At 54.9% G+C, this 11,775-nt stretch overlaps 1 pseudogene; it reads left to right on the top strand.

Annotated features, from left to right (window-relative positions):
• The first annotated feature begins 2,236 nt into the window (after positions 1–2,236).
• On the top strand, positions 2,237–10,378 carry LOC129394516 (ubiquitin carboxyl-terminal hydrolase 6-like; annotated as a pseudogene).
• Positions 10,379–11,775: the final 1,397 nt, after the last annotated feature.

The following is an 11,775-nucleotide window of genomic DNA, read 5'->3' as shown; positions in this document are numbered from 1 at the left end:
ACTTGGCCGGGGCTCCACAAGGCCCTGCAGGGGCAGCGGGCAGCAGGAGAGCAAATCCACGCTCCTTTTGAGGAAGTCACCACCATCCCTAGGAAGCAGCAGATGGGGGCGCACTGGCAGAGCCCTCGCGTGCTATAGGGCGAGGCCAGTAGATCTGTACTCAGCCTCAGCCCCAGGGGAGCTGCAACATAGACTGAGACCCTCACAGGTTTGGCTCTGTGTCCCCACCCAAATCTCATCTGGAATTGTAATTCTCCTGTGTCAAGTGAGGAATCTGGTAGGAGGGGATTGGATTTGGGGACAGGTTCCCCTGTGCTGCTCCCTGGATAGTGAGGTAGTTCTCAGGAGAGCTGATGGTTTCAAAATGTGGCACTTACTGGTTCTCCACTCACTCCCTCCTGCTATCTTGTGAAGAAGGTGCCTGCTTCCCTTTCACCTTCTGCCGTGATTGCAAGTTTCCTGAACTGCAAGTCAATTAAACCTGTTTCCTTTATAAATTACCCAATCTCAGGTATTTCTTTATAGCAGTGTGAAAACAAATGAATACAGTCCCATTCCCTGAGGTGCCTTCTCCTTAGGCAACCAGCTGCCCCCATGCTCCTCCTCTGCCCCCTGGTATTTCCTTTCCCCTCATGAGGCCCAAGTGATCCACATGGCCAGACCCAACCCCATCCTACTGCAGGCCTGTGTGGCTGCTGGAGAGGCCGGGCTCCTTTCCTCACCCCAAGGCTGCCTGATATGCTTTCTGGATCCTAGAGAAAACTGATCCACTATTCTCATACTGGTGCAACTTCTTTCAAGACCTCAAAACTGGACAACATGAACTTGTCTTGTTTCTTATCTCTTCTTGCTATGGCTGTCATTGGGACAGTCCGAGATGCGGCAAGAGCTGAAAAAGGAGAGCTGCTCAGAGCTGAAAAAATCTGCTCAGTGACCCTTCTCTTTCGTCCTCATGGTGGCTTCGTAGAGTGGGTGCTGTTCCCGAATGTACCCATTCGACAGGTGAGACATCTGGGGTCAGAGAGGCGGTTACCGGCCTGGGAATCAGACATGACCCTGGATTCTGCTCTCAGCCCTGCTGTGTGCCATGCTAGACTTCAGGCCTCAACCCTGAGACCTCCCTGCTCTAGATCCCAAATCTGCCCAGATTTCCGATCCCGATGGGGCAGAGCCTGGCCCTGGCAGAGACACTGGAATGGATCCACTGTGGGTGGGGAGGAGGGAAGGGTCCTCAGAACACAGCTGGGGCCTAAGCTGGGTCCTGATGGTCACTGTGGGACCCACTGGACACACATAGTCCCTTGTCTGGGAGTGGCATGGGGAGGCTTCTGCCCTTGGGCAGTTGTGGAAAGTGAAGGAGCCCTGGAGGGCTGGCTGAGAGGAGACTATCTTCCCTTGTGTTCAAAGGGGTCCGGGCACTGGGGTTCTCCCCAAGTATTTCTTATTCTGTCTGGCCTCGCTTTCCTTTTGCCCTGAGTATTCTCAGGAGGGACGGTCCATCTAGATGTTCTCCAGGAGCAAGGACCCACTCTTCTACATCAGTGACACAGGAACATGAAGCCCTCTCCTGTAGGGACAGCTCAGAATGGTGGAGTCCATAGTCCGTCCCTGAGAGACATGGTTTCCATGAGCACAGTGGCTGCTTTGGAGACAGTAGATCATTTTCATCCCCAAAACCAAACACACTCCTGCTCAAATGGCGTTATTCTTAAAGCAGCTTCACTGGTTAGACTGAAGGGCCATGGTAGCCCAAGTGATGAGCGGGGTAGAACGGAGCAATCAGGAGAGATCTTGTTCCTCATAGGAAACTGGGCATCTCTGTGGCCCTGAGCATCCCAGGAGGCTGATCGTACAGAGACCTCTGGTGCCTGACCGCAGTTCACATCCACATCCCCGGAATAGCCCATCACAGGCTCTTCACCCTTGGCAGGTGGACACCATTCAACCTGCCAGGGCAGGTGTGTGCCCGTTTCATGGCATATGGGGACAACGGGATTCTCTGTCCAGGTCCCACTCTTCTCGAGTCCTTGGGAAGATGCCCACCCCTGCTTAGGGCTTCAGACTGCAGAGACCCATGGATGTGTGGGCCACGGGGTTTGGACCCTTTTTACCAGAGTGCAGTGGTGGAATGAAGGTTATACAACCAGCCAGCATCTGGGAGCCCGGCGGGAGCAGTTCAGGGGTTCTCCGAAGCTGTTGGGTACAGTGTAACCTTTAGACAATTTTGTCTCACAGGATGGACATGGTAGAGGGCGCGGATAGTGTGCAGGCATAGAAGCGGGAGGACATAATTATGAAGTATCAGAAGGTACAGTTCGGTCTGCTCCTTGGAGGGAGGCCTCTTCCAGTGCGCCCTGGTCAAAGGGTCCTGGGTTCCCTCGGAGCACAGGGCAGGGACAGGTGGCCAATATCCCCAGGCCCTTGCACCCTTTACCTTGGACCCCTCACCAAGGCTCCCTCTGGGTTGCAGGGACACCGAGCTGAGCTGCCAGAGGACAAGGGGCCTGAACCTGTTGGAATCTACAGCAACATTGATCACTTTGGGATTCTGCAGTGAGTCCTCTGTGCTCCCCTCACCCCTAAAGCAGCTGTCTCAGCTCAGGGATGGGTTTGCTTTTAGAAAGGCCTTTCTGACGCAGGACATGTCTCGCCAGGTGGGGCCAACCTCTTTTCCAGGGTCAGAACTGCTCCCTGGCTCCCCTGCAGGTCCAGCCCAAGATTGTTGTTAGGCCAGAGGTGCAAGGCCCATCTAGGGAGCCGGTGGGAATGGAGAGGGGGCTAGGCCAGGCCCCTGGGCTCTCAGCGGTTCTGTCGGCAAGTTAGCACAAGAGGAGTGGGGCAGCCTGAGGTTCTGGCCCTGTCTACCAGGAGACAACCCCAGTGAGATCCACGGGTTGTGGCCACAGGGTGAGGAGACACCTGGCCCAGCCTCAGGGCTGCTGTCCAGCAGGTCTCTCAGAGCCCACCTGCCCCTGTCCTCCTCCATTTCCCTAGAACTACAGCCCTCACTGTCGCCATGGGGAAGGGGGAAAGGTGTGGGGACAGTGGGGGCTTTGGCCCAAAGAGAATGGGGGAGAAGACGGGCAGGGCCCCGCTCTGGGCATCTCATGATGAGACCAGAGAGGCAGCAGGGCTTGTGGCTAAAGACCCTGGGTCTGGTGCTGGGAAGGGATCTGGGGCCAGGTAAGAGGAGCCCAGCCAGGAGCCCATCCCTCGGGGATCATAGGATGGAGAGACAGAGGATCCCGGGGGAGGTAGGGTGGGAGGGAGCTGATGAGCCGTGCCACTTCTGAAATGCAGGGTGTGTGGCTCAGATGCAGGGAGAGGCAGGTGGATACTGGGAGGTCAGAACAGCCTTGGGGCTGTCAAGTGGGATGGGCCCCTGGTGCACCCAGAGTACACCGGGCAGGTCTCAGGGCAGGCTCCCTTGACCCTGGTGGGGTGATGTGGTCACTCCCTGAGGGACTCCTGTCAGGGCCCGGTCGCCCACCCTGGGTGGCCCCCATCCCATCTCAGGGCTAACCTTTCTCAGCTCCAGCAGAAAGCACCACCTTGAGTCCAGGACGCGCAGCCCCATTGTGCAGCCTGACCACCCCCCATGCCAGGGCCCCAGTAACCCCAGCCAGGCTGTCCCTGCACTTCTTCTTCTCCCAGGTCCTGCCCCTCCTGGGAGTCAGCCCCACAGGAAGGTCCTTGTCCTCCCTTCCCTGTGACTTCTCCTGGGCTGAGCCCTGAGCTGAATAGGGGCAGTGCCAGTCCTTTCTGGGGATCGGCTCCCAGGCTTGGGCGGCTCCAGGCCCTGTTCAGGTCCTCAGCTCTGCCTGGGTTGCCCTGAGACGGAGCTGCCTCCTGTGACTGCACGGGAGGCGAAGGTAAGAGCCTGATGCATGGAGGGGCTGGTCCAGGGACGTAGGGACTGGGCGGGTGGTCAGTGAGGCAGAGGAAGCAGCTGGCCTGGGCGGTGGCGGGTGAGGGCAACACGCTGTCACTGGGAGGGGCAGCAGAGACCTGACCCCAGTTGCTGTAACTTTGGCAGTTTGATAAAATTCCAAAGTGAGAACCACAGTCCTGGCTTGGGGGTGGCTGCCTGCTTGTGTCAGGAACCCACCTACAGGCTGGGACCTAAGACTGGTGTGTCTGTGGCCTGAGGATGGCACATCCTGGGGTCCCAAAGCCAGACCACTGGCGCTCATTTGCTCAAAGGCTCTCAGCCCTTAGGGTCTGCCCTTCCCTGGCTCCTTCCAGCTGGGTCCCACCAGGGCTCCAGAGCCCAAGACCCAGCATCCACGGGCGGCTCTGGGAAGCCGGGCGGCTCTGGGAAGCCTGGCAGCTCCGCTAACTCCAACATTCCTCATTTGGCAGCAAATTCGGCAGGAGAAAAAAAGAAAGAGCAAGTGGCTGGAAATGCTGGGCAAATGGGAGACATATAAAAACAGCAAAAAGGTAATGTGTGGAGGGAGAGGCCCCCGGAAGTACTCTCTGCAGAGACAGGAGAGAGGCACCCATGGCTGTGGCCTGGCACCGTCAGCCTCTCAGAGGGCGGGTGGCACACTGTCCTTGCACAGAAGACTGCAGGCCTGGTCGTCAGATTGCCTGCCTACTCGTGCAAGCGTCACCTTGCTGGGAGGGAATGTGAATCTAGGGCTGGGACCACCTGGAGCTCAAGGCTAGGGATGCCCTGGTGACCTGAAGGAAGAAAAAGGTTCAGATCACAGTTTTGACTCTGAGTGTCCATCCACTCTTTCAGTCCTGGGAAGGGAGACCCTGTCCCAGCTTGATCTCACCTCTACTGAGGAATCATGAGGCCAAAACCGAAAATTTCCAGAATCCCTGGGCTCTGATCCTCACTGGGGTCACCCCATGGCCTGTGACACCAGATTGTTTTCTGCCCACAGCTCATAGATCGCATCTATAAGGGCATTCCCATGAACATCCGGGGCCTGGTGTGGTCAGTCCTCCTGAACATTCAGGAAATCAAGTCAAAATACCCAAAAAAATACGAGGTACGCTCAGCCAGAGCACAACAAACAGGACAGGCCGTCAGGGGCCCAGGTCTCCAGCTGGAGGGAACGTCAAGCCCAGCCTGGGGGGGTGGGGGGGATGGTCAGATGCACTTCCTGGGCACAGATGGTGACATAGTCACCACAGATGAACTCGGCTCTGGTGACCCTCCCTGGCTTCAGTAACAAGCCAAAAAGCAGCTTTCGGCACAAGGAAACCTTCCTTCTTTCCTTCCTTCCCAAAGCGCTGACTGTGGGCTGACTGCCATTTGGGGCAGGGAGTCTTCCATCTGTTCTGAGGCTGCTTCCTCCTCTTGGCCCTGCCCTACAGATCATGAAGGAGAAGGGCAAGAGGTCATCTGAACACATCCACCAGATCAACCTGGACGTGAACAGGACTCTCCAGAACCATGTCTTCTTCAGGGATCGATATGGAGTGAAGTAAGCCTACGGGAGCCACAGGGTCCCAGAGGAGATGGGGTGAATGAGAGGGATGGGGACTTTCCCAGAGCAGAAGCCAGGGTCACCCAGGAGGGATGACAGAGCTGCCAAGAGCTCTCCTGGCCCAGGGAGCAGCCGGTACCATGAACCGAGCACCTCCCTGGTTCCAAGCCCTGGGCCAGGCTGGAACATGTGGGGCCAGAACCCAGGAGGATCCTGAGGAGACAGAAGACAGCAAACAAAATCATGCATAATGGTGAAAGGTGCTCTCCCTGACCCACGGGGACCCATGGTAGGACCCACGGGAGGGTGGCAGGATGGAGGGCCCATGAGCCTCCCCAGGCAACACTGACAGCACCAAATGCTGGGAGAATTAGGGGTCCTGGAAACTCTCATCCAGGTCTGCTGGGAATATGACATGGCACAGCCACGTTGGCAGCCAGTTGGGCAGTGGCTCACAAAGCTCAATGGACTTGAACCACGCGTCCCCAAGGTGTCACAGATATTGAACCCACTGATTTGAAAACTGACATCCACATGAAACCTGCATGCCACGTTCACTGCTTGATTCCTCATCAGTCACACACGGAGCCTTCGGGGATGGCCTTCAACACGGGAATGGGGAGAGACAGTCTGGTCCTCCCTTCAAACGGAAGACCCAGTGAGAAAAGGGAATGAGCCAGTGATGCCCGCAGGAATGTGGGTGGATCCTAGATGCATTTTGCTAAGGGAAAGAAGCCAGACCCAATAAGCTACCGCAGTAGGATTCCCATTCCGGAAAAGACCAAACTATAGGGACTGAGAAGCAGTCTGGGTGGCCAGGGGCTGACGGATCGGGGAGAGGCTGGGTGCATAGGGGAAACCCTGGAGATTTGGAAGATCAGGAGTCACTCCAGGAGGGGCTGGAGCGGTGGCCGGGAGACTCTGCACACTGGTTTGGAACCGTGGAGGAACTGTACACCCAAAGACTGAAATGGCATGTGTGCAAACTGAAAAAAAAAAAAAAATCATTCAGAGTGAAAAGGATCGGTCAACTCCCTGTACAACTGGGCTATTTGCATGTCACAGATGTGGGTTTTACTGAAACATTTCTTCAACAATCTGAGGCCCTGAAAGTTCACTGCTTATCTGGAGAATCATCTGAACCTGAAATGGGATTTGTTGTTAGGATTTGTAGACAAAGTGAAACTAACAGCATCTGCATAAACCAAACCCTAGCCCCCTTTCTCTGTTTCCTAGGCAGCGGGAACTATTCTACATCCTTGTGGTATATTCGGAGTATAACCCAGTGAGTATTCCCGGCAGTGAGGTTCCTGGGCCGTATTTCCATATTCACAGGAGTGGGTGTCTGATGGGGGTGTCGTTGCTTCTTTTAAAGTTAGTATTTGTGACCCACCAGGATATAGGAGGTAGGATTCCAGGTCACCGCTGGCATAAACCTCCAAGCAAGGGGGTGGTCTCAAGGGGTCAAGCTGAGACACAAAGGACTTGGGGCCTGGATTCCTGGTGTCACCTGGGCCTGTCACCTGGGCACTTCTCAGAACAAGAAATGACGCCCTCCTCCTGGGGCTGCCCCAAAGCCCGGGAGCTTGGCAGTGTCACATGCAGGATGGTGCTCTCAGGAGACAATTTGGACAAGGTGCTGAAGTGCCTGATGGACTTGGCTCTTGTCATGAAATGAATTTGCATCCTGAGGAAGCCTCTTCAGAGGAAGCCTCCCCAGTCACCTCTGCCCTCTCCAATGACATGAGTCCTCCCAGGTGACCTCGGCCCTCCCAGGTGATGTCCTTCCATGGCGACTCTGGCTCTTGCAGGAGGCGGGCTACTGCAGGGACCTGAGCCACATTGCCACCTTGTTCCTCCTTTATCTGCCTGAGGAGGATGCATTCTGGGCACTGGTGCAGCTGCTGGCCAGTGAGAGGCACTCCCTGCCAGGTAGGTGAACAGCTGCCCGTGGGGCCTCATGCAGCCAGACCTGGGGACAGCCACCGTGGCGAGGTGATCTCGGCTTTCAGCCAAGGCACCATCCTTGTGTCGCCAGCTTGTTGGGAGCCTTTAGGACGTCTCTGCTGAGGGTCCCACAGGAGTCCGCGGCTGACCCCCACAGCCCAAGTCAGATGCCTTTCATCCCCATCAGCAGAGGGCATCTCAGCCTCCCCGTGGCCCCCCTCTGTGTCCTGGAGCCACGCCCTCTGGCTCTGACTCTGTGCAGCTGACTCTCCCCTCCCTGAGAGTCCTCCTGCCCTCCAGCTGCCCAGGCTCCTGCTGCCCTTGGTGCCCACGAATGGGCTAACCAAGCCCAGGTAGCAACATCTCCCCATCCCGTGTCCCCTGGCCCAACCCCACTTCCACGAGATGACCAGGAAGCCCAGCAGCCACCGTGTTCTGGCCGCTCTGTTGTGACCTCAAAGTCAGTCTTGCCCTTTTTGCACCCTAGCCCAGGAGGCCTCCAGGGGAACCTCCAGCCAGGCTCCAGGGGATGTTCTTGTCCCACCTCCCCAGGGCAAAGGCCGCATGGTGGGGTCACCAGATGGGAGGGTGGGAGGCCTTCGGGTTTGGGGGCCTCTGCAGCTGCCCAGCTCTTGCAGCTGATGGCTCCACATCTTAGGGGAAGGCTCTGATTTCATGATGGGCTGGGGGCTTCTCAGAATTCCACAGCCCAAATGGCGGGACAGTCCAGGGGCTCCAAGACCAACAGGAGCATGTGGTACCCAAGTCACAACCCAAGACCATGTGGCATCAGGTGAGTTTATTGTCCCCTCGGCTCTTCTCAGAGGCCTTGCCTCCCGTGGGGCTGTAGGAGCAGGGGGACTGGAGACCCTCGTGGGACTGGTGACTGGCGGAGTCCCAGCCAGGGCCTGACCTGGGACGTCGGGTTCTCCATGGGCTGGGAGTTTGTTTCCTTTCCTGCCCTGGAGGAGACAGAGGCACAGGGATGGGGGCCCAGCTCCCGCAGAGCAAGTCAAAGGTCAGTGTGTCCACCGAGAGTGTGGGAAGGGGACAGTGTTGTGTGGAGCTCTGGACACCGCCCAGTGTTCTGCACTAGGGGAAGGGTCTTCAGAGGCCCTGGAAGATGGAGGTTTTTAGGGCAGCCCAGGGGGCCCTGAGCACCTCTGTTCCTCCCATCAGGACAAGGAAGGTCTATGCGGACAGTGTTCCTCATTAGGCTGCCTTCTCCGGATGTTGATTCAAGGGGTAAGGAGGCATAGGGAGACCCTGGCTCAGGGACCCTCGTTGCCCTGCAGTGCCCTGCTTCCCCAGTCCGGAGGTCTGGCTCACTCCCAGCCCACAGGAGGCTCAGGCGGGTCCCCGAAGGACACAAAAGCAAAACCCTCTGCCCAAGAGGGGTCATCCCAGGGCAATGGCTGGGGCTCAGGCCCAGCCTCATGGGCAGACTGGGCCAGGACCCAACTTGAGAGGGCTCAGGGAAGCCTCAAGCCCTGGGCAAGCCCCTCTGTCCAGGAGCCACATCCCCACTCAAATGAGTGCCCCCTATGAGGAGCTGCAAGACCTTGTCTGACCCAGCATTCTGGATGGCTCAGGCGACCCTCATGGGGAAGGTCACTGACTCTGGAGACTGAAGCCCCAATGTGTGCAGCTTGAGTCACCAGCCCCAGCCTGGAAGGGCCAGGTTGTCTCACACCTGCTGTCCCCACAGATCTCTCTCGGGCTCACCCTGCGCTTGTGGGACGTGTATTTGCTGGAAGGACAGGTGTTGATGCCGATCAGAAGCATTGCTTTTAAGGTTCAGAAGAGTAAGTCTATGTGTACCCAGTGGGGCCTGGGGAGCCCTGTGGTCAGACCAAACTGGCCTGAGGGCAGCTTCCTCACACTGTCCTCATGATCCTCTGTTCTGGCCCAGAGGGAGGTCTGGCCAGGTGGGCTGGGAAGGGCACTGTGACACTGAGCCCATCCCTCACATGACCCAGATGAAGGTCAGGAGTGTGGTGAGCACTTCCCTGTCCAGATCACCCCCCAGCCACAGTCTCCTGTGTACATCTGGATGCCTGGGGTGGCCACAAAAGGATCTGGCACCGCCCAGTGGGAGACTGAAGTGGCCACGGGGTATGAGCTGTGACCATTCCCAGGTAACTGTCCTGGCCTGATATCCACCCTGTCCCTAGAGCGCCTCATGAAGACATCCAGGTCTGGCCTTTTGGCATGTTTTCAGAACCAGTTCTTCCATACCTGGGCCACGGACGATGACACTGTGCTCAAGCATCTTAGGGCCTCTACGAAGAAACTAACAAGGAAGCAAGGGGACCTGCCACCCTCAAGTGGGCTCCAAGTGCCATGTCCCCTCCCATGTCACCCTCTGGGGCAGTCAGTAGTGAGGGAGTGCCCCGGACCCTCAGCCCTACTAGCTGGGCCTTCCCCTTCACCTTTTCTTCCTTCTCTTCCTCCTGGACTCTAAGAAAGTACAGGAGGCCCACCAGTCCTCAGGGCAGGTGCTCAGTGTGTGTATACTGGACATGTTGTGCACGCAGGAGGGGGATGTGGGCAAGACCCTCCAACAAGCCCCCTCCCACTTTCCACGGTGTCTCGCTCTGCCCCTCACAGGGCCCTCAAAGTTACTAGAGGAGCCAGACCCATTTGTGGGAGACCCCGCCCCTCCCTACCAGAACCCACAGCCTCAGAGAGCAGCAGAGGCCCCTCACTCCTGCACCTCCTCCGAGGTTGCCAGGACAACAAGCCTTGAGCAAGGGAGACAAGGGAATTGGGTGTCCCTGACCCACAGGGCATTCAGGGAGAGGGCACAGGCGGGACCATTTTCTTGTCTACTTGATTTTAGAGTCAGTTCTTACTATTAGGCAGCTACTAATTAGTTGATATTAAAACCAGCCCTCGTTTAGGCATTATACTTTGATAATATAGTTTTTATTGTTTAGGCATTTTATAAACTTAACCTTTCTCTTGCTATCTCTCCAGAAAGATGATAAACCTGCATTTATAGTTTTGCAGCTACAGATAATTGTACAAGTAACTAAATATGTGGAATTGTTAATTTGTGTCAAGCACTGTACTAGGCATATTATATACATAATTTATTTACTCTATATAGCCCAGTATAAAGTAGTTACCATTATAATCCACATTTTTCAGATAAGGAAAATGAGGCACAGAGAATTTAAGAAATATATGTAAGTTACACTAGTAGGATGTAGCAAAACCCACATTTAAACCCACATTTCTCCCCAAAGAGCTTAAACTCCTAACTTTTATGTTATACTGATTTGGTACTTATCACTTTTGAGTCTCAGTTTTCTCATCTAGGAAGTATACTACTTCATTTGTTCATTAATTCATTCAGTCGTTTCATTGTCTACCACGTGCTAGGCTATACGGAGGTGCAGGCACAAGGATTAACCAGGAACAAAACAGACTGTGCGTGCTGTCAAGGGCATAACTTTCCAGTGAGAGGAGTCAGAGAGCCAGGAAATAAATGACTGTAACGTCATGTGGTGACAAGAACTTTTATGAAAAATGAAGTAGGCTAAAGTAGAGAGAAAGTGTTGTATTAGAAGCACATTTTACATCATATGTGGAAAATTCTGGTAATGAGACATTTGAATAGCAAGAAGAAGATTCTAGGCAAAAAGTAAGACAAAGTTAAGTAGGAGGATGTTCTGGGAAGAACGTGCCCATCAGTGAGGCCAGAGCAAAGTGCACAATGGGAGGATGGTAGACGACAGTTTCAGAGCAATGCCAGGAGCTAAATAATGCCAGGCCTTGGGAGACATTGTGGTCAGTTACTGTCCAACCAGGAGGCTGAAACTGCACAGTAATTCGAATAAGGAAAATTGAAAGTAAATAACTGTTAACTATTTCAGGGAATTCTCTCTTAAAGCAGGGGTGTCCAATCTTTTGGCTTCCCTGGGCCACATTGGAAGAATTGTCTCGGGCCACACATAAAATACATGAACACTAATGATGGCCAATAAGCTAAAAAAAAAAAAAAATCACAAAAAAACCTCATAGTGTTTTTCTGTTTGTTTTGGGTTTTTGTTGTTGTTGTTTGGTTTGGTTTTTGTTTTTTGGGGTTTTTTTCGATACGGAGTCTCGCCCTGTTGCCAGACTGGAGTGCAGTGGCACCATCTCGACTCACGGCAACCTCTGCTTCCCGGGTTTAAGCGATTCTCCTGCTTCAGCCTCCCGAGTAGCTGGAACTACAGGCACACACCCAGCTAATTTTTGTATTTTTAGTAGAGATGAGGTTTCACCATGTTGGCCAGCATGGTCTCGATCTCTTGATCTCATGATCTGCTTGGCTCGGCCTCCCAAAGTTCTGGGATTACAGGTGTGAGCCACTGCACCCAGCCTGTTGTTTTGTTTT

This window comes from Pan paniscus, chromosome 19 (genome assembly GCF_029289425.2).
Source record: "Pan paniscus chromosome 19, NHGRI_mPanPan1-v2.0_pri, whole genome shotgun sequence".
Taxonomy (NCBI): domain Eukaryota; kingdom Metazoa; phylum Chordata; class Mammalia; order Primates; family Hominidae; genus Pan; species Pan paniscus.
This window is presented reverse-complemented; position numbering and strand designations above follow the sequence as displayed.